We start from the raw sequence: 20483 nt of genomic DNA on the forward strand, positions 1-20483 counted from the left end.
TGATAAAAAAAAATTAATACTTTAAGATTTTGGTTTATTTACAAGTTTTGGAGATCCTGAATCCGATCCGATCATCGCGAAATTGTTTACTTATTTGTTTACCTTATCTGAACAGGTTTTTATAGTGGCACTTCAGACCAGCTGTACTAAAACTGCCAAGATATACTAGGATATGGTCTGATAGATAATTCAATTTTGCTAATTAAAAAATACATACGTGTATTGTATATGTATACAAACATATGTTATCGTATACTGATGAATAACATTTTGTTTACAAAGACGGTTGAAGGTCATTTGATCAGGTCTAGGCTAGATTTGGGTTTACTAGGTTTTCATACCTTGGTTCGAAGAAAATGCTACTGATATTTTGCTTTCGTAAATACCTGATTATTTTATTACAATCATCGTGAAATGATTAATGCTATTCGATTCGATTCAGCCTGTAACATCACTATAACGGTACTTTTTATTATTGTTTCTAAAGCTGTAGACTGTAATTCATACAGTGTAAAGGTTTCTATAGTAGCATATTCATATGTATACTGAGTTTCTCATATATTTACAAAATCAGAATATACAGTATATGTTCTGAGTTAAAGATTTTCTGGAAATTTTTTTACCGATTTTTTTATCATTTTTTTTTGACTTCTGTAGATTTACAATGATTGAAATAAAATAATTATACTAAATTACTAAAAATTCTCAAAATATGTTTACTTTAATTCTAAATTCATAGAAATATATAATATTCTCTATATTACAAGTTTACATAGTTGTAATTTACAACTATGTAAACTGTCGTAAAAGTACAATATATTAAGTTAAAAATAAAGCCCTATCCGATCATGATTTCATACATCTCGGATCAGCAGCCAAATGTAGTGAGTGTGACACAGATACGTCAGGTGCGGCCTGTCCGGAGTCTGCGGTCCGTGTAATTTTATGTGACGGGTATCAGCAAGTCTCTGCGACTCGGTGGATATATTCATAGCTCATGTTTATTACAGGAAATGTATGTAAAGGTTTCCCTCAAACTAATAGATTTTTATGTTTGAAATGATAAAGGTTTTGTATCATCTTCTTAAATGTCCCCAGATTTCACTGAGAAATTAGTTGTGGTATGACACAAGGCAAGAAATGTGAAGAATTTAAAAGGTGATATTAAAATTGTACGTATTCTAATATTTATTTATAATATTAGAAATATTAAATATTAAAAATTAAAAAATTACTTAATGTTACTCCAAACTAATGATTTGTTTTTGTTTTTACTCGACTGCCAAGGAAGGGTTATGTTTTTCGCGCGTATCTTGTATGTATGTATGTAATTTTTTTTTTTTTTTTATGTCACTAGGTCGGCAAAAAAGCGTACGGCTCACCTGATGGTAAGCGATTACCGTAGCTTATAGACGCCTGCAACACCAGAAGCATCGCAAGCGCGTTGCCGACCCAATCCCCAATCCACCCCAGGAGCTCTGGTCACCTTACTCACCAACAGGAACACAATACTGTTTGAAAACAGTATTATTTTGCTGTGATCTTCTGTAAGGTCGAGGTACTACCCCAGTCGGGCTGCTCCATATTTTGAGCAGGAAATTCCTGCTGTGCCCTACCTCATTTAAATATGTAGTCGGAGGCATGAAATTGAAGGATAAGTCAAATCATTCTCTCTTTGTGCATGTCTCCGACTGCATGTTATGTACGACGGTGCATAAAGTTTCGAAGGACTACCGTATTAATATATTTTAAATGTACAGCACAAAATGTTTGATATTGTTTCTATTTATTTCGCTGACTTTGTGTGTGACTTGTTGTGTGCATATTGAATTTTTATCTTGTTCCAGCTTTTTCAGTTGATTTTCTATTAGTTGTTCTTCACGCAGGCGGGTTTTTTGTTTTTTTTTTTTAATTATTATTTTATTGTAATAATTATTAAATAATTATAATATAATAAAGTTATACATCTATAATAAATATGATCTTACTTTATCATATTTCGTAGTGTTTTGCTTGAATTAAAAAATATCGATGTCAGAAGTGGGATTCAAACCCACGCCCTCAGAGAGGACCAGAACAACTCAACCCGCTGAGCGGGCAAGGGAACCTTGAGTCTGGCGCCTTAGACCGCTCGGCCATCCTGTCGAATGGTGATAGGTGCGAAAATAGTAACCATGTTATAAAAATTGTTACGTATATTAATTTTAAGTCAAGCATATTTACATCAGTATTTATATTAATATTTTTTTCTTGAAATATACAAAAATCATCTTCTAATAAATACTATTGTTTTATATCTACACACGCAAGTACATTCTTGATGCGTACGACCAAAGAATGGAACTCTCTACCAGCGTCTGTGTTTCCGAATAGCTGTAATCAGGGGATCTTTAAGTTGCGAGTAAATAGGCTACTACATAGCAACAACGGAATTGAAAAAAATTATAAGAAAAAAAAAAAATGAAGAAAAAAAACTAACTAATGATCATTTTATGCTGCAAAAGTGCTACGTAGTGTATTCAAAATACCGGAACAGTAGCTATGACTATCAATGTAGATAAAGTCGCGCGAAATGTCTATTCATATGTGCATAATACTATTCTCAGGTAGCCAGAGCTCTGGGGATGCACTGTGTTGACAGCGGTTTTACGTTCGGCAACGTTCTTGCGATGTTCCTGCCTCCTGGTGTCCATAATTCACGATATCTGCTTACCGTCTCTATGCTCACTATAATTTTTTTCGTTGTACGGTTTGTTTGAAGAATACTTAACCTTTCGTCATTAATTAATCCCATATCAAGTTTACATTTCTATATTAATAGACAAAAAGCAAACGCTTCCACTGATATTTCGTTTTGTCTTTTATTAACCTAAACTTACAACACCACCTGAGCTCCTAACCTGTAAATGGAACCCGTTTTTATGACGCAAAAGCCTTCGGGAGCAACCTTTAAACATGTGCCATCTTATTTACCCTGCGGCGAACGGCGGTAAATGTGGAATTAGTTAATTAGAAAGTTAAATGGATTTTGTGACTTTGAATCGCTTGGGTTTTTGGTGAGATCAAGATGAGGGAAGAAGGTACAAGTATTATGTTTTTCGGGAAATTTATTTTGAATCGAAATATAATTTATATAATATGTGTTATACAGAATAGTACGTATTTATAATACAAAAAAAAAAAAAAAAAAAAAAATATGCAAATGATTATACTACTAATAAGTTTTTTGGGGAATTGTGGCAAAGTTGCTTACTAACTAAACTGTTTAACGATAAAACCGATAAAGAAAAACAGTCCTTCCGTGACCATAGTTGCTGTTAAGTATCCAAAACGTCGATCAACTAAAAAAACTTAATAAACTGCGATAAAATTCGAAAAAGTTGTTTCATTATAAAGATTAGGATATAAGACTATTTACTTGAAAACTAAAATCTATTTATTACATTATTTATAAATATATATCAAACGTCTTTCATTTTTATAATGATCAAATGACAATTTTTGCTTTATGTTTAAATACCGCTAAAGCTTATCCATAGTAAAAAGCGTTTTTGAATTGTATCCTTATTAACATCTACTGTAATGTTATTCGAAAAATAAATTATGATTTTATTTCACACTCGTGATTCTCTGGACAAAAATTAAACTGAAAATAACCAGTAGAGGACAGATAACAAAGTGTTTTGACTGCTGACAATATTTGATATGTGTACGTTAGCCGATTGAGTTTTTCCGCAACAATCACGAAATAAATAAAACTTTATACCACATAAAAATAATAAAAATAAATGTAAAGCAAAAATAAAACAGTACACCATTTACTTAAAATATTTCTAAATAGTAAATTATATCTATATTTATGAAATAAATCCATATAAATGTTACTCCAACGCAGTTGTTATTAGTTACTTCATTTTTGGCTTCCCACATTCGTCCCACTTCGACTATTTTTGCATTCTTTCTAAAAGACGATGAAAGATACTTTGACATTTACTCATCAATCATAGTCATATTTATAAAACATTTCAATCATCACTCACTTCACGTGATGTCTACCGAAACACTAGAGATTAGATCAAAATAAAAAACATTGTTATTTATTGCATAGCCCTAGATGCATTACCTAAGTTGATTGAATTGATTGTTTTTTCGTTGGCTTTTAGTTATGCAAGTGGAGCACGCTTGATTCCGAAAATATCATGATCTAAGTTTGTACTGCACCTTTTGAAATGTATCATCATCATCATTACAGCCTATAGAGTCCACTGCTGGACTTAGGCCTCCACAAGTTTACGCCAAAAATAACGTGAACTCATGTGTTTTGCCCATAGTCACCACGCGGGGCAGGCGGGTTGGTGACCGCAGGGCTGGCTTTGTCGCACCAAAGACGCTGCTGCCCGTCTTCGGCCTGTGTATTTCAAAGTCAGCAGTTGGATGGTTATCCTGCCACCCGTCGGCTTTTTAAGTTACAAGGTGGTAGCGGAATTGTGTTATCCCTTAGTCGCCTCTTACGACACCCACGGGAAGAGAGGGGGTGGCTATATTCTTCAGTACCGTAGCCACACAGTATAGTTTGAAATGTAGCAATTTGGAAATTATTTGTTGGTTTGCTACTGTGGCGACATCTATCGCGCGAAATACGAACGACTACAAACTACGTAATTAGAGAAAACTGACATATGCTACATCGCGCTATCAGAGTTTTCAAAGTGATTAAGTATATATACAAGATCCCGACAACAACCGTCGGGGCGCGTTAGCCCGCCAGACACAACACCCGTCTGGTCGGAGGATCCTCCCTTTTCATTGGTTGACGTCATCATCACTTGACCCCGAGCATGAACATCGGCGCAACCTTCATCGTCATCATCACTTCCTCAAGCTTTCGAGCAGCGAGTAGCATCCAACATCTACGACTTCAGCTAGCCAGCATCTACGGCTACTACGGGTGTCCTAACCACCAGCATGCAGCGGACGCGCATTCCTGGTCATCACCCACAGCCTTCTCAGCGACTTTGGCACAGCATACTGCACTTCGGCCGGTCAGCAAACAGAGACGCACTTCTCTCCTGGTCGACGCAGCAGCCAGTCACTACGCAGCACTGCACCACTACGACTCACTGGAGCATATGCAGCATCACGGCAGACAGTTCCGACTCACCGTGAACTATGCGGTATCTGGTTCCGACTCACTGGAACATTCCACTGGCCCGGCAAGCATCACAAGATGAATGGACGACTTAACCTGCTGTCGACCTCCGGTCTCGGAGGGGAGTGATGTGGCGACATCTATCGCGCGAAATACGAACGACTACAAACTACGTAATTAGAGAAAACTGACATATGCTACATCGCGCTATCAGAGTTTTCAAAGTGATTAAGTATATATACAAGATCCCGACAACAACCGTTGGGGCGTTAGCCCGCCAGACACAACACCCGTCTGGTCGGAGGATCCTCCCTTTTCATTGGTTGATGAGGAATTCAATCACCATGTTCCTCCGCACTTCCAAACTACTATAACGCTTTTATTTTAATTTGAAATGTAGAATTTTTGGAGTTTACTTCTTAATAATTTATTTTCATATATAAAAAAAAAGAGAAGTAAAATCTACTGAACGAATGACCTCGTTACGTTTCTCGTAACGCCATCTATCGGAACTCTATTGGGACTATCTAGACGACGACATATGCTGTGTGGCTACGGCACTAAAGAATTTAGCCACCCCCTCTCTTCCCGTGGGTGTCGTAAGAGGCGACTAAGGGATAACCAGGTTCCATAACCACCTTGGAACTTAAGAAGCCGACCGATGGCGGGATAACCATCTAACTGCTGGCTTTGAAATACACAGGGCGAAGACGGGCAGCAGCGTCTTCGGTGCGACAAAGCCAGTACTGCGGTCACCAACCCGCTTGCCCAGCGTGGTGACTATGGGCAAAACACATGAGTTCATGTTATTTTTGGCGTAAACTTGTGGAGGCCTATGTCCAGCAGTGGACTGTATAGGCTGTAATGATGAGACGACGACATTTTCTAATAACGCCATCTCATATATCAATAGATGTCGTTATTTGAATCTTTTTCGACTAGTAGGCATTTTTTGTGCTTATTTAGACAGTCGATCGGAAGGAGTAAAGTTAAGTCTGCATCGGAGCTGACACACACACTTTTTAATTAATTTTGAGGTCGTTAAGTGTATGTAACCTTATGGCGAAATAAATATTTTCGTTTCATTTCACTTCATTATATGCTCCACTCGCAAACGATAATATTAGAGATGAAATGCGGACGTTTACATTTCTGGGCACTCGTGTAACGTAATACCTAATATGCTGAGTGCATAGGAACTAAGAATAACATTATTCATTTTTATTTAATTTGATTTGTAATGTACGTTGCTGACTTGACAAAATAACTAACTTCATTGCTGAGACTACGAAAAAAATGTTATTATGTAAATTATTTATTAAAAAAAAAAAAGACTGTAAATGGTTGGGTTTTAGGCTATGTTAACAGGTTGTGAAATGTTCATTTTAAAACGAAATTAGGTTTTGTATTATTTTACTTTCGTAAATATTTTCTGTAGACTGTCCTAAAAATGTTTTTTTTTTTTTTAATTTGAAATGAAAAAAATAACAAAAAAAAAATATTAAATTATCATCACTTCTTTAGATTTTTAGTATAGTCAATATAGCCACAGACACACAATCGACAAGAAAACATTAAATAAAAAAAATTATGTCAGAAGTGGGATTCGAACCCACGCCCTCAGAGAGGACCAGAACAACTCAACCCGCTGAGCGGGCAAGGGAACCTTGAGTCTGGCGCCTTAGACCGCTCGGCCATCCTGACGATTGCACGTGTGTGCGAAAAAACCTACCACGTCATAAAAATTGTTACGTACATTTTAAGTATTGCGCTTTACTATCCCATTACTATTACACTCTTTCTATTGTTGTTTTGTAAGATTTAAATAGGACAATATGTATATTATAATAAAGATTAGTGAATGGAACTGTGGATAATTCAGAGCTCCTAAGCTAATATTTCAATTAAAGTTCCCTCTCGCATACCACGACATCCCATTTCACTATTTGCTTATAAAACCAAGAGATCAAACCTCGGTTATTATTCCCTGATCTAGACTGAGAAGGCTCTACAGAGAATTTACAGCTAAAAACGAGTCACTAGACATCTTTGTAGATAACCTAGCTGTATTTAAGAAGAAACTATTAAAGTCATTTGATTCCTCATATGAAAAGCTATGTAGCACTCATAATAATTTATCTTAATTTATAATAGTAATAGTTATGTATTTAGTTATTTATATTGTATGTATTTTTTTTAAATCCTGTATGTTCAAAATCTTTTGAATAGGCAGACGACTCAATTGTCTAAAGCGCATGTTGTAACAACCTCTAAGAGGAATTACCTCAGCGGGATTCTGTTATTTCTATTTGTGTTTGAAAATTGTCGTAATCGGTCGACTCAGTAAAAGTTAAGAGGTATTTATAATACAACGTAGACCGACAAAAAATAGTCAAGTAAATTATTAACAATAAATTAATTTAATTAATTAAGTAATTTAGTAACTCATTATTAGCGATAACTCAAAAAGTACTGGCCAGATCTCAAAAAATTTAGGCGGGCCTACAGAACACGTGCCTCCTTTTGGTTATTTAAAAAATCATCAAAATCGGTTCATCCAATCAAAAGTTTTGAGGTAACATACACATAAAAATTCAATCCAATTGCTTTCGATAATTTCCTCCTACTTTTTTTGAAATCAGGTAAAAATAAAAATATTTGTTAGGAGGAATAACGTCAGAGAATATCACCTTACCATATTCAATGTACTTAATATTTTCCTTAAATAAATAAAAAATACAAAAAGAATTTGTCAGAAGTGGGATTCGAACCCACGCCCTCAGAGAGGACCAGAACAACTCAACCCACTGAGCGGGCAAGGGAACCTTGAGTCTGGCGCCTTAGACCGCTCGGCCATCCTGACGATTAGTGAATGTTGTGAAATTAGCTAAGTCATTTTTAATAACAATAAAACATGTTTATGTTTAGTTACCTAAAGTAATTAAAAACATAACAAATAAACCCCCTTATGGTTTATAGTCATAGTTATGGTAGTGTAAAAATTTTACAGCTAAATATTTTATTTTTTAACTTTTCAATCATAAGAAAACTATGTGTGTGTGTGTGTGTGTGTGTGTTTGGTAGTTCTCTAAACCATTATGAAATATTCTTATTAAGAAATAATCCTACCAAGTGCGAGTCGGACTCGCGCACTGAGGTTCAGTACAATTAAAATTATTAAAAATATTTTTATTAAATGGTGTAACTAAAAATGTAACTAATTTTTCGTTTATCTGTGCTATACGACGTTGCTTCGTACCAAATTTCAAGATTCTGAGTTCACGGGACGTACTCTTTTGGTTGATTCCCTTGCGGGTGTCGACAATTTGCAGCATAAATGGCTGTACCTTTTGATAGCGTTGACTTAGAAGTTTGATTTTTTCACAACTCCAAGCGACAGTTTAGACCTGAGTATATGGTATGAATTTCAGCTTGATACCTCCCGCGGTATTGAGAAAAAGGGTCTTGACAGTCAGACGGACAACAAAGTGATCCTATAAGGGCTCCGTTTTTTCCTTTTGTAGTACGGAACCCTAACAAATGAAGTATATTTTAATACACACAAAAACAGAAAAAAAACATGTCAAAAATGCCTATAAAAGGTACTAGTAGGTTTACCCACTTTATGTAATTCCCGTTTTTTATTTATTACTAGTATTTGAAATTAATATTAGTTAACATTACAGAAGTCAAAAGAATACTCATCACGTGACGTTATGGTAACGGATTTCGTAAAGTAATAATGTAGATGTTAAACAAAACCCAAAGGGAATGGTGTTCTTAGATTAGATAATGAAAATTTCTAGACTTCATACTGTAAACTCTTTCTTCGAGCCTTGAAAACGAAGCGCGTTGTTTCCTAAAGGAAATGAGTAAGGCTTTGTTGTCCATCTGTTAGTGACAACATTCAGTAGAATTAAGACAAGAAATATGAATTTAAGGCTTTTGTTTCGCTAACTGGACAAACATTTTAATACTTGACTATTACTATACGACATCCTGCACGAGTACGTTATTCCCTTCGATAAAGAAAATATTTAATATTTTCCATTCTGAGAAATTTTAGAATTGTTCTTTATAAAACACACCACAAAATTTCATAAAACATGCGAATAAAAAAAGAGCTGAGAGACACCTCAACATTGAAACAAAGCTAAATAGATGAAATGTAGCTTTTTGCTTCTCATATACCCTTTTCCGACTCCAAGAGATAGAGTTTGAGTATGGATATTGAAATTAAAAAAAAAAAGAATAGAAATGTAGAGCAGAAAATTCGTAATCGTCGATTTCGACGGGCAATTTCCTTTTCAAGGTGGTTGTTAAAATTGAAACACACACGTTTACTTAACTCGTATATTTAAACTCGTGTTCAAAGCTCGTATATTTAAACTTAAACTCACAAAAAAATACATACAGAAGTCTCTTACACCTGTGAAATATACTTGACAGCGGGATTTAACAGACGGCATACTGCCATCTATTAGTAAATGTAGAAACTACATACACGTCTTTGACTCAGGCGCACAACGCCATCTATTAGTAGATAAAGGAACTGAATACATTATTCTTTATATCAAATAAATATTAATCTTTTATTCATTCCGCCAAGGAATTGGTCCCTTACACCATAGTAAGTAAAATAATAAATAAAAAAAAAAAATAATAATAAATCACATAGCATAATTTAATACCGTCAGGTACCACTGTCTTTTTGCTTCTACGAGCTATGTTCAAAGAGGCCGCAGGATATAATTATATCGTACCCTTCTCGTATCTCGTCGCGGTGCTCTCGGCAATGCCATCCCGGCCACCGTAGCCTCTGCATGTATTAATACAGAAATACGAGATTTCATTTTATATTTAAATATTATTGAATATAAATTGGATTTACAATCTATAGAGGGTTTTTCCTCTTTAGCTATACGATATTTTTAACTGCATTTATTATCGTTATTTACAACAATATATTTTTAAACGACTTCAAAAAAGGAGGAGGTTACTCAATTCGACCGTATATATATTTTATGTATGTTTGAGGATAATTTCGTCATTTATGAACCGATTTTGATAATTCCCTTTTTGTTAGAAAGGAGATATCCCAAGTGTAGAACCATGATAAGGAAACCAGGATCTGATGATAGAATCCCAGAGAAATCGAGGGAAACCGTCAAAAATCGTAGGGGCGACTAGAGCGTTTATTAATTTTTTTCGTCTACTTACGTTGTATTACTAGTCCATGTAATTGAAGTCGGTTCTTTTCGATAGTGAGCAATCATAATTATTATAAATGAATACGAGAATAAATCCCTAAATGTGTCGGTAAGTGGACAAATCGAGAATTGCTCGACTATTCTGGCCTCCTTAAGGTCGCGCCAGACATCCCGGTTTTCCGCAATCCTCATCCAGCCTACACCGGCAATGTTACGTAGTTTGTCTGTCCAATGGGTCGGAGGACGTCTCACACTGCTTTTGTTAAGACTCGGTCTCCACTCCAGGACACGTATGCTCCAACGGCCATCCATCCTGCGATACAGATGATATAAACAACGTCTGCCAGGCTAGCAGCTAATAATTTAACTATAGTTTAAATATAAAAATTTGAAATACGAACACGATCGTAAAACAAAATCGGATAGTGCTTGCCAGTCATAAATGGGGATTCATAATTCTTGGTTCACTAAACAAGGTATAAAACTCGATAAGCCTTTGTTTACGATGTGAAAATAGTGATTGAGCTGAAACAACGTTGATAGAAATATAGATTTTTAAGTAAAAACCATAACAATAATAAACAATAACATTTACGTATTTTTAATGTAAAAGTAATTAATTAATTTTTTGTGTATTTTTTTCTTGTAAGAACATATAATACAGACTATATTATACAGACTATATTATACATGAAACTTATAAAACACAGTTTTTTTCACATGTACTCTAATAATTGTCTTATTGGTATTTATTAGCCGTTTTTGTCTCATTATTTCGTTGATTAAATATAAGTACCCGGGTGACCGAGCTAAGCTCGGTATTTTTAGTAATTTGTGTTTTTTGGAAATCATAAAGTATAAATACGAATTACATATTGATAATACAAATAGTGTAAATAAACTGTTAATAGGTATGTAAGTTAATTATTCTGTAGAAAACTCCGATTTTTTAAATACGCCTGAAGTTTATACCTACAGTCCGTTTATAAATTGATTTGTTGTGAAAAGAACAATCGTGGTTAATAATCGAAAAGAAGTTTAAATAAAATAGGTATTTCTGACGGTCCTAAGCCCGTGTAAAGTATGAAGGACAAACGAGTCTATCTACGTAAGTACTCGCTAGCTCGCGCCTATAGGTATACTTTTATCAACCGACACGCGCACGGACGTGTTTCATTCATATAAAATAATGAATGAATGATCAGTGCCTTACTACTTTCCAAGTCGATCGAATAAAAATGAATATTACAATTGAAACTTTTTTTTAGTCAACATTACAATTGATTTATCCATTTTTATATGTACTATAGATGATTCCAAAGTAAAATATTTCGTTTCCAAAACGGTTATAAAATCACCGTGTATATGAATAATATTTTCCGATTTTACCGACATAATAATAAAAAATAAGACCTGCCTATTTAAATAAAAAATAATGAGTGCAATTAGAAAAAAAAAGAAAAAATAATAATCGATCTGGAAATTTGAGGATTTGAACCGTAGTATTTTCGGTCGATCGCAACTGGTCGATTTCCCACCTGAGCTATTATAACTTTATTGACGAGTGCAAAATTTACCTTCGTATTTAACATTATTTCATCATTCATTAATCGTCTCAAAACTCGGATAAAACGACATTTTCTAAAAATGAATCCTAGCTAGATTTATTTATCTCCCCTGAAATCCCCTGCGTACTAAATTTTATGAAAATCATTGGAGCCGTTTCCGAGATTTAGATTCTATATATACAAGATATAAATTGCTCGTTTAATAGTATTATATTAGATTTAATCGTAAGTTCCAGTATAAGGTTGCATTAGAATTGTTAAGTGTCAAAAGTGTTAATTAATATTTCTACTAACTTTTACCACTTCATATACATATATAAAATATACTTTATTATTATTACTTAAAGTTAATGGTACAGTTTAATTTTGTCCGAATCATTTGATAGTCTAAGAGATGACCGTCATGATAAAATAACATTGGACTTAAGTCTTTAATATAAATTTTACAAAATATAGTATAATAAGATTTTAAAAAAGAGTAATAATTATACATGTTTTGGATCATCAGACGATTGGATGGTTATTTGTATAATATAAAATAGACAAAAAAGTGTAGTAATAATTTTTGTGCGTATGTTTTGTCCCTACTTTATACAGCTTACAGCTTTAAGTAATACGAGTGTAGCAGCCCAAGAGACCGCGAGAACGAAACCTTTACCCCTTTACTACCTGCTAACTGCTGAAGCCACTATGAGTGCAACTTCATATTTGGCCATCGCTTCTACCTATGTTAGGAGCTTAGAAATTTTCAGCTTTTATGAAATTACGAAAGTTTTTGATCCATAATATCTACTAAAGGGGACTTTCAGTACTACTTCATACAATTTTTAGCCTTTTATAAGAAAGGAAGTCCTAGACCTTCTTCGACTAGGCAAAAGAGTTTTCCGCGATAATATACTTAGATTTACATTACGCTTCAGCCTGTACTATCCCACTACTGGGCATAGGCCTCTTCCCCCATGTAAGAGAAGGATCAGAGCTTAATCCACCACGCTGCTCCAATGCGGGTTGGTGGATATATTCCCTATTATGAGTAGCGATCGCTATCAGGTGTACATGATAAAAATCGAGACTGACGGCTTTACGTGTTCCCCGAGGCACGGTGGGGAGACCCACAAGGACTGCACAAACACCCAGACCACAGCAAACACCTGTATGGCCAATACAAATGTTTGTCATGTGCGGGGATCGAACCCGCAACCGCCAGCGCAACAGGTATAATCCATGGCTTTGACGTTGCGCCAACGCGGCGCGATAATAGATTTACATTGTTAGTGGGAAAAGACTACCTGAATTAATTATTTAATTATTTCCTTAATAAATATTAATTCCTTAATTAATCCGGTAAAATCTATAATTTATGATAATACTTATGCTAATAAAATACAGCTGCACAGTTTGTTTGAATATGTTAATTAGAAATTTTCTGTTTTTCAAATAATTTTTGCTTTACATAATCTGTTTATCGAGAAAGTAAGTATTTAGTCAGTAATGTTGACACCCACGCAGTGAAGCGTTGGCGGTACGAGGGAGAGTTGAAATAAGCAAGGTAATTTTTTTTTGTTTTTCCTGCTCTGGTAAATTTTGCGTTACAATATGTACGATTTTATTTTTGTGTTACCCACATATTAGGAATTCTAAACATTTTTAAATATCATATCAAAAATTGACCGTTCCAACGGGGATCGAACCTGCGTCTCCGACTGACCGTGTCGGCTCTCTAGCCAATTAAGCTATGGAACGATGTACCCGCTAGATTGAAATTTTTGATATGATGATTTTATTTTCGGTTTAAGCGGCGCCACGGTCAGTTGGAGACGCAGGACCCATCCCCGCTGGAACGGTCAATTTTTGATATGATACCCAAAAATGTTTGCGTTACAAGACATTTTGTGCCAACGACTGTTGATATTGGTGGACTGGTTGCTTAGAGTCTTCAACTATGATTCTGGGATAGAATATTTACAAAATTTAATACCACAATAGCAGCTAGCCTCTCTCTGTTGTCAACTCTTCTTTTTATATCACTGGAGTGGCAAACAAGTGTGTGGTCCACCTGATGGTTAGTGGTCATCGTGCCTTATAGAAGTTTGTAACACTAGGAGTATAAGTACGTTGCGGATCCTACCCTAATCACTCCCAAGAGCTCTGTCCACCTTACTCACGAAATAAACACAACACTGTTAGAAATCCATATAATTTAACTATGATATTATGTAAGAGCAAGGTACTTTCCTAGTCGGGCTGGTCCACAGATTGTGAGTAGGATATTTTCTACTATGCCCTACCTCGGTCATAAAATACGTCGATTCATATTGGAACGCATGGGCGCGAGTCAGTTCCCTGTGGCTTGCGGTGGCTCCCCTCGGCTCGCATCTGCACACGTCGGCTTGCATCGGCTTGCGTCGGCTCTCATATATGCACACGTAAGCTAGCTTTGGCTCGCGTCACTAGCGCCAGCTAGCCTTGGTTTGCGTATTAAAACATCTTGGATGTCTTAAGTTCAAACTCGGCTCATTAACGCTTAGCGAGAAAAGAAAGTCGAATTTTGACTAGCCCGTTAGTAGTAACTATACATTACCATCCCAATTGAAATAAAAATTAATAATAAAAACACTAAAATAAAAGTCCTGTAACTTAAGCATCTACAGATGTATATCTAAAAGAATATGATAAGAATGGTCCGTACGAGACATTTGTCAAGTGTTGCGCTACGTAATAAAACATCGTTAGTTCTATATGAAGACAAAAAACTGGTGAATTATGAAAGTTTTCTATCTAGCTCATTTTCTGAGGATAATAAAATGTGTGAAACAGCTGTGAGAAACAGCGCTTTCTCTTAGTTGAGGGTAGTTTTTTAACCAACTTCAAAAAAGGAAGAGGTTTCTCAATTAGACCGTATATTTGTTTAATGTGCGTTCGTGGATAACTTTGTCATTTGTAAACTGATTTTGATGATTCTTTTTTTTTGGAGTTGAGATATCCCAAGAGTGGTACCATGATAAGGAAACCAGAATCTGATGACGGCATTCCAGAGAAATTGAGGGGATTCTTTGAACTACTGCGTGACTAGTGCGTTTGTTATCGATTTTTTTTCGTCTACTTACGTTGTTTTACTCGTCGACGAAATTGAAGTCGGTTTTTTTCGTTTGATAGCAAACACAATTATAAAAGATTATATGGTAAGTACCTGTAGATCTGGTTTGTAAGTGATAGCTTAGTTAGTTAGTTTTTTTTTTCTTCCCTTTTAAGCTAAAATTCTAAGTTATAAATTAACTAACACTGATTATTTATTTAATTTATTTATATATATGAAAGTTTTACTTCTAAAATAAGGGGTAAAATATTGTACTGGATACACGTAGGGGTATGTAAGATTATATTTGAACTGATATAGATTTAAATTATAAGAGATTATTATTATAATTAACAAGATATTAAACAAAGATTACTTCATTATTATTCATTATTTAGGCTTGGAAAATTTCTACCAATCGCTATTAAACTTGTTTTTTTTTCCAAAGAGTAATTAAATGTTTGGGCTATCTTTAAAAAAATTGTATCATCCACATAATTTGTTCATGTTAATTACATCACTATATTTTTATTTGTATTTGATATCGTACAAAAATTGTAACATTATAAATATGTATTTTTTTAATAGGATGGCATAAAAATATTCGGTCCAAACCCACCATAGGTCACGTCACTGGACGATTTTCTACTGAAGAAAAAACTTATAAATAATATAATAAAAAAATGTAATATATAAGTTTTCTATACTTTGAGTTGAGGTAGCTATATATATTTGAGCTTATGATGATAAGATTACCAAATTCATTAATACATTACTTGTCAAATTGAACGAAGTTCAATGCATTGTATAAATACGTAATTATTCATGCTGCCAAATTACTTTTATGTTCGTCTTTGTCAAGCACAAGATCTATGCATAAAACATTTCATGAATATGATAAATTCCATATTCATGGAAGTCTTTGCACACAAGTATGTTACTATAAAATTAACGACCCCGATCTGTCGATACTTAGAGAACTTGTACTCACAACAGTATTGGAAAAGCATTGTCTAGTTCATAATATCATTTTCTGTCGTATACGGCTTCAATATTGCGACAAGGTTCTTAATTTTCTACTTACGACAGTCGATGGTGGATTATATTTTCTATTCCCTTTGCATCGTAATTTTATCTGCGTTGTTATCTTAAATAAATAATAAAAAGAATATATGGATGGTAGGAAGCCTACGTGCTATTCTTGTTCTGCAGCTGCTTACATATTAATTTTAATTTATAATCAGTTCAATAGTTTTGCGTGAAGGAATGACAAACATCTATCCTCACAAATTATTCAGGCTTCATATTCAATAGGCTTTTCATTCAACAGTTTCCTAACAATAAAAAAAAAACCAGTTTATTTCGTAAAGTGGCTCTCGCGTTATTTTGCTATCATCCGTACATCCAAAAATGTTGACATCTAACATAATATTTATTTAATAGGTTCTTTTCGATTTTGAGTCAAATTTTAGTTTGTTCTGTCATCCACGTTTGTCTTAAGACAGTCGCAATAGCGAAACAAGTTATTAAGCACTCTCGCATTCCCTGCATATGCAACACGACACGTTTCAGATATTAGGTGAAATGGGTGCCGATTAAAGATGTAGATTCGATTAGGAGCATAACAGGGGAAGTTATATTTGTTACGAGAATGGCGAGAACTTTCGGATTATTTGTACTAATCTAGCGGTATTATATGACAAACTATACCAGGATTTATTGTTTTGTTTTAAGTATATTGTGCTTTTTACTTTGGAAGAAGCTTAGGGCCTAGTAGGAAATATTCTGTCCTGCTTAAAATCTCTTATAACAGCTGCTTTCTATATACAATATCGTTAATATAAGTAATCGTTTACCACCAGGTGAGTCGTATGCTTGTTTGCCGGCCTAATTGTATAAAAAAATAAAGATCGTAGGCTATCAAACGTTATCAAACAAGGGAATTTTATCAAATTCGATAAGTGAAACCACACGAAACGTCAAGTATTTTTTTAGTTAGGCATAATTTATTATTTATATAGTAAAAATATCAATAACCATTATATAATACTATGTTGCGTTAATTGGTAACATTTTAGACACAAAAGGGTCGTAAAAAGTAATTGGATACTAATTTGTGTAGTTAAACTGTTAAGACTAATTAATGGACCTTTTATCAAAATAATTCAGTTTTATTTTTTCTATATTTTATTTTAATTAAGAAGATCGTACATCAAATTCCTTAATTAATATAAACATTTTTAAAAGGAACAAAAGTATACTATTATTTTTAGCTATTCTTCAAGAATAGAAAGAAGTATTTTTAAAACGCAGACATTAGTAAAATTATTAAAGATAATTAGTATTAATTAATCACTAGAAGATGTAAAATAAATTTTAACTCAAGTAGAATATATTGAAAAAGAAAATAATAAAATACGATATAAGTATATCATTCATCATCATCATTACAGCCTATACAGTCCACTGCTGGACATAGGCCTCCACAAGTTTACGCCAAAAATAACGTGAACTCATGTGTTTTGCCCATAGTCACCACGCTGGGCAGGCGGGTTGCTGACGATATATAAAAACTATTTATTATTAAAACTATTTTATATATGTTCAAGTTATATTGACACAAGGTTAAACCAATGTCTGCATATGATCGTGCATCTGTTAATATGCAATAGTAATTAGTGTAACAGACACGAGGCAACCATTGCCAAAACAACACATCTTCAAATATTGAATTGTGTGAAAAAATTATCACTACATAGTATAAAACAAATTCGTTTTCTCTGTCCCTATGTATGCTTAAATCTTTAAAACTACGCAACGGATTTTGATGCGGTTTTTTTAATAGATAGAGTGATTGAAGAGGAAGATTATATGTATAATACATACGTAATATAATAGAGGAATATTGATAGTTTTTGAAACCTTGCGAAGCCGGGGCGAGTCGCTAGTATAAGATATAAAACGAACAATTTCAAAGAAATAGGCTGCACCTTCGGCGCATACACACAATTATTAATAATGCATCAAATATCAAACAACTTAAATACTTTTCTTTTCTTGCAGTTTTTGCATGCATGTCGTCGCGCGTGTCTTATGTTATGGTTATATTAATAAACTTTATTTTTTATTAAAATTTTTTATTAAAAAATTTAATTTTGTAATGCATACTATTATCCATAATTGTATCTATATCAGCGTGGTGAATATGGGCAGCACACATGAGTTCACGCCATTTTTGGCGCAAGCTTGTTGAGGCCTATGTCCAGCAGTAGACTGCAATAGGCTGAAATGATGATGATGATGAATTGTAAGGTTTTTTCTAAAAAGGGTGGCATCTTAACTTCAGCGTATTAATATATATGATGATTTATGTATTGTAAATAAATTTAGATAGACACTTATGAGAATACTATGGATACAGTAAACGTAGGTATATAGAAGACTGACTGTCGTAGTACTTTCAGTTATTGGCTGAAGTCACGAGATACGCTATTTACTATTCTTGGTAAACTTCATTTTTCATAAAATAATAATAATAAATATATATACGTTCGAATTGAGTAACCTCCTCCTTTTTTTGGAAGTCGGCTAATAAAATCATATAGAATTATATATGATTTCACTATTTAAGTTATAGAATATCAGGACTCGAGCTTTACATTTCCAATGTTGTATGAGTAATTTTATGTGAGTTTTGTATGTGTAAAGGTTTATTTACGAATCAAAAATGTGTGACTATATAAAGGCAAAACGTACCAATGCCTTTTAGATCCGTAATTATAAAAGCTTTCATATTTCTTTAGGGTCATTACGACAATAGCAACCATAATATATCCTGTCTCTTTCCAACTATAGTAATGTGTATCTCAGGTATATTTTCCATCTCTTTCTTAGCACAACCGAGATACTAAGCCTTTAAGTTATAGAGTCTTTGTGTCGCATTACTTTTAAGACTTTTCTACCAAGATTTTATTATATGATTGTATTCAACAATAGAAAGATATTTCTTTTTCTTTTTCTTGGTTATTTTTATTAAAGAGATTGTTTTCCTTAACATCTTCTAACGGTACAATGAAAACGTTGAACTGAAATGTTTTTACACCTTTTTAACGTATAGTTATATCTTGTGGAGCTAGTATAGCTTTATTTTGTGGATTTACCCGCTTAAGTTTTATATATATTTTAATATAGAAAGCTACTGTCAGACAACATCCAAGTTTTTTCTTTATTCCGAATGTTGCATTGAATGTAGCGTAAAACAAAGATAAACACCAACTTCTCTATTCTCACAAATATTAGCAATTGTAATATTCATCCGGTCGTGGACAGCTGAGAACACAAAAAAAGGAATCATCTAATTTGGAGCATTTGTTCGGAAGTTGTTCGCGTACATCTGTTTCAGCAATGCATTGTTATTTATACAATAGATATACAGTTTTTTAATATTTTAAGCAATATTGGCAAACAAAAGTTTAATTTAGGACAAAGTAGTACTTTACTATACATATAACAATTATAACTATATACATGCGACAATACTAGCTTATACACTGTACTTAGAATAGTAATTACATACATTATTTGAAATATAAACACTAAACAGAAATGTCTTAAGATATATCTTGCTTGAAATAAGAAGTATCACAGTAGATCACAGCAAAATCATACCATTTCAATTTGTGCTCCTGTGGTGAGTGAGGTGGCCTAAAAAATCTGGGATGCACTGTTTGGACAGCGTGGTTAGGTTCGGAAACGCGTTTAAGATGGTCTTGACTTTTCAGACATCCATAGGCAATTACAACTGTCTACACAGTCAGTTGTGTGTCACAGCACTGACCGGTGGTGAGTTCGATCCCCACCTACGACAGACATTTGTATTGGCCATATCTCTGTCGTGGTCTTAGCGTTTGTGCTTGTGTAGTATGTGCGTTTCCGGATCCTGACACAGGAAAAAATCTTTTGGACGCCGTTGGGTGTGAAGCGTTTAGTTTAGTGTATCTTTCCTACTCTATTAGTATAAAAAAGCATATTAGATAAAATCGTCCAACACAGCTTGTATACAATAAGGAAACAAGGATTTCCGTCACATGTTTTCTTATTATTTTCCTCAAGAAATCTGTTCGATATACGAGTATATAATTTGTAGCGACAGTAATCTCATTTCACGCGTTAGACGGTGACCCACTTACCAGGTCTAAGATAGCTAAAGTTATTAACTCACGCCTAAGGTGGCTCTAATATCAAATTAATAGACTAGAATATTGTCAAGCTACTTGGATAATTAGCTTTAAATTTCAATGTATTCAATTTAATATTAAAACTGCAATAGGTATTATTCTATACATTGAAGATTTTTCGACAATGTTTATATTTTTTCATTTGTGTCTTTTTGCAGTTTGGTCATATGTCATGCCTAAACTATCGAATTAATTTAAATTCAATTTGACATGATTTAAGTTTATACCACTAGCGTTAGTAAG

The 20483-nt window shown here is 33.9% G+C and overlaps 3 non-coding genes across 3 annotated transcripts; all 3 read right to left on the bottom strand.

The window, feature by feature from the left end:
- Nucleotides 1–2032: 2032 nt before the first annotated feature.
- On the bottom strand, nt 2033–2145 carry Trnal-caa. The gene is made up of 2 exons: nt 2108–2145; nt 2033–2077 (listed from the first exon to the last, which is right to left on the bottom strand). It is a non-coding gene; the product is annotated as a tRNA-Leu (tRNA).
- Nucleotides 2146–6740: 4595 nt separating this feature from the next.
- Trnal-caa lies at nt 6741–6853 on the bottom strand. Its single transcript has 2 exons — nt 6816–6853; nt 6741–6785 (listed from the first exon to the last, which is right to left on the bottom strand). It is a non-coding gene; the product is annotated as a tRNA-Leu (tRNA).
- A 1046-nt stretch (nt 6854–7899) lies between these two features.
- Trnal-caa lies at nt 7900–8012 on the bottom strand. Its single transcript has 2 exons — nt 7975–8012; nt 7900–7944 (listed from the first exon to the last, which is right to left on the bottom strand). It is a non-coding gene; the product is annotated as a tRNA-Leu (tRNA).
- Nucleotides 8013–20483: the final 12471 nt, after the last annotated feature.

The sequence above is a fragment of the Melitaea cinxia genome, chromosome 22 (genome assembly GCF_905220565.1).
Source record: "Melitaea cinxia chromosome 22, ilMelCinx1.1, whole genome shotgun sequence".
NCBI classification, from domain to species: Eukaryota; Metazoa; Arthropoda; class Insecta; order Lepidoptera; family Nymphalidae; genus Melitaea; species Melitaea cinxia.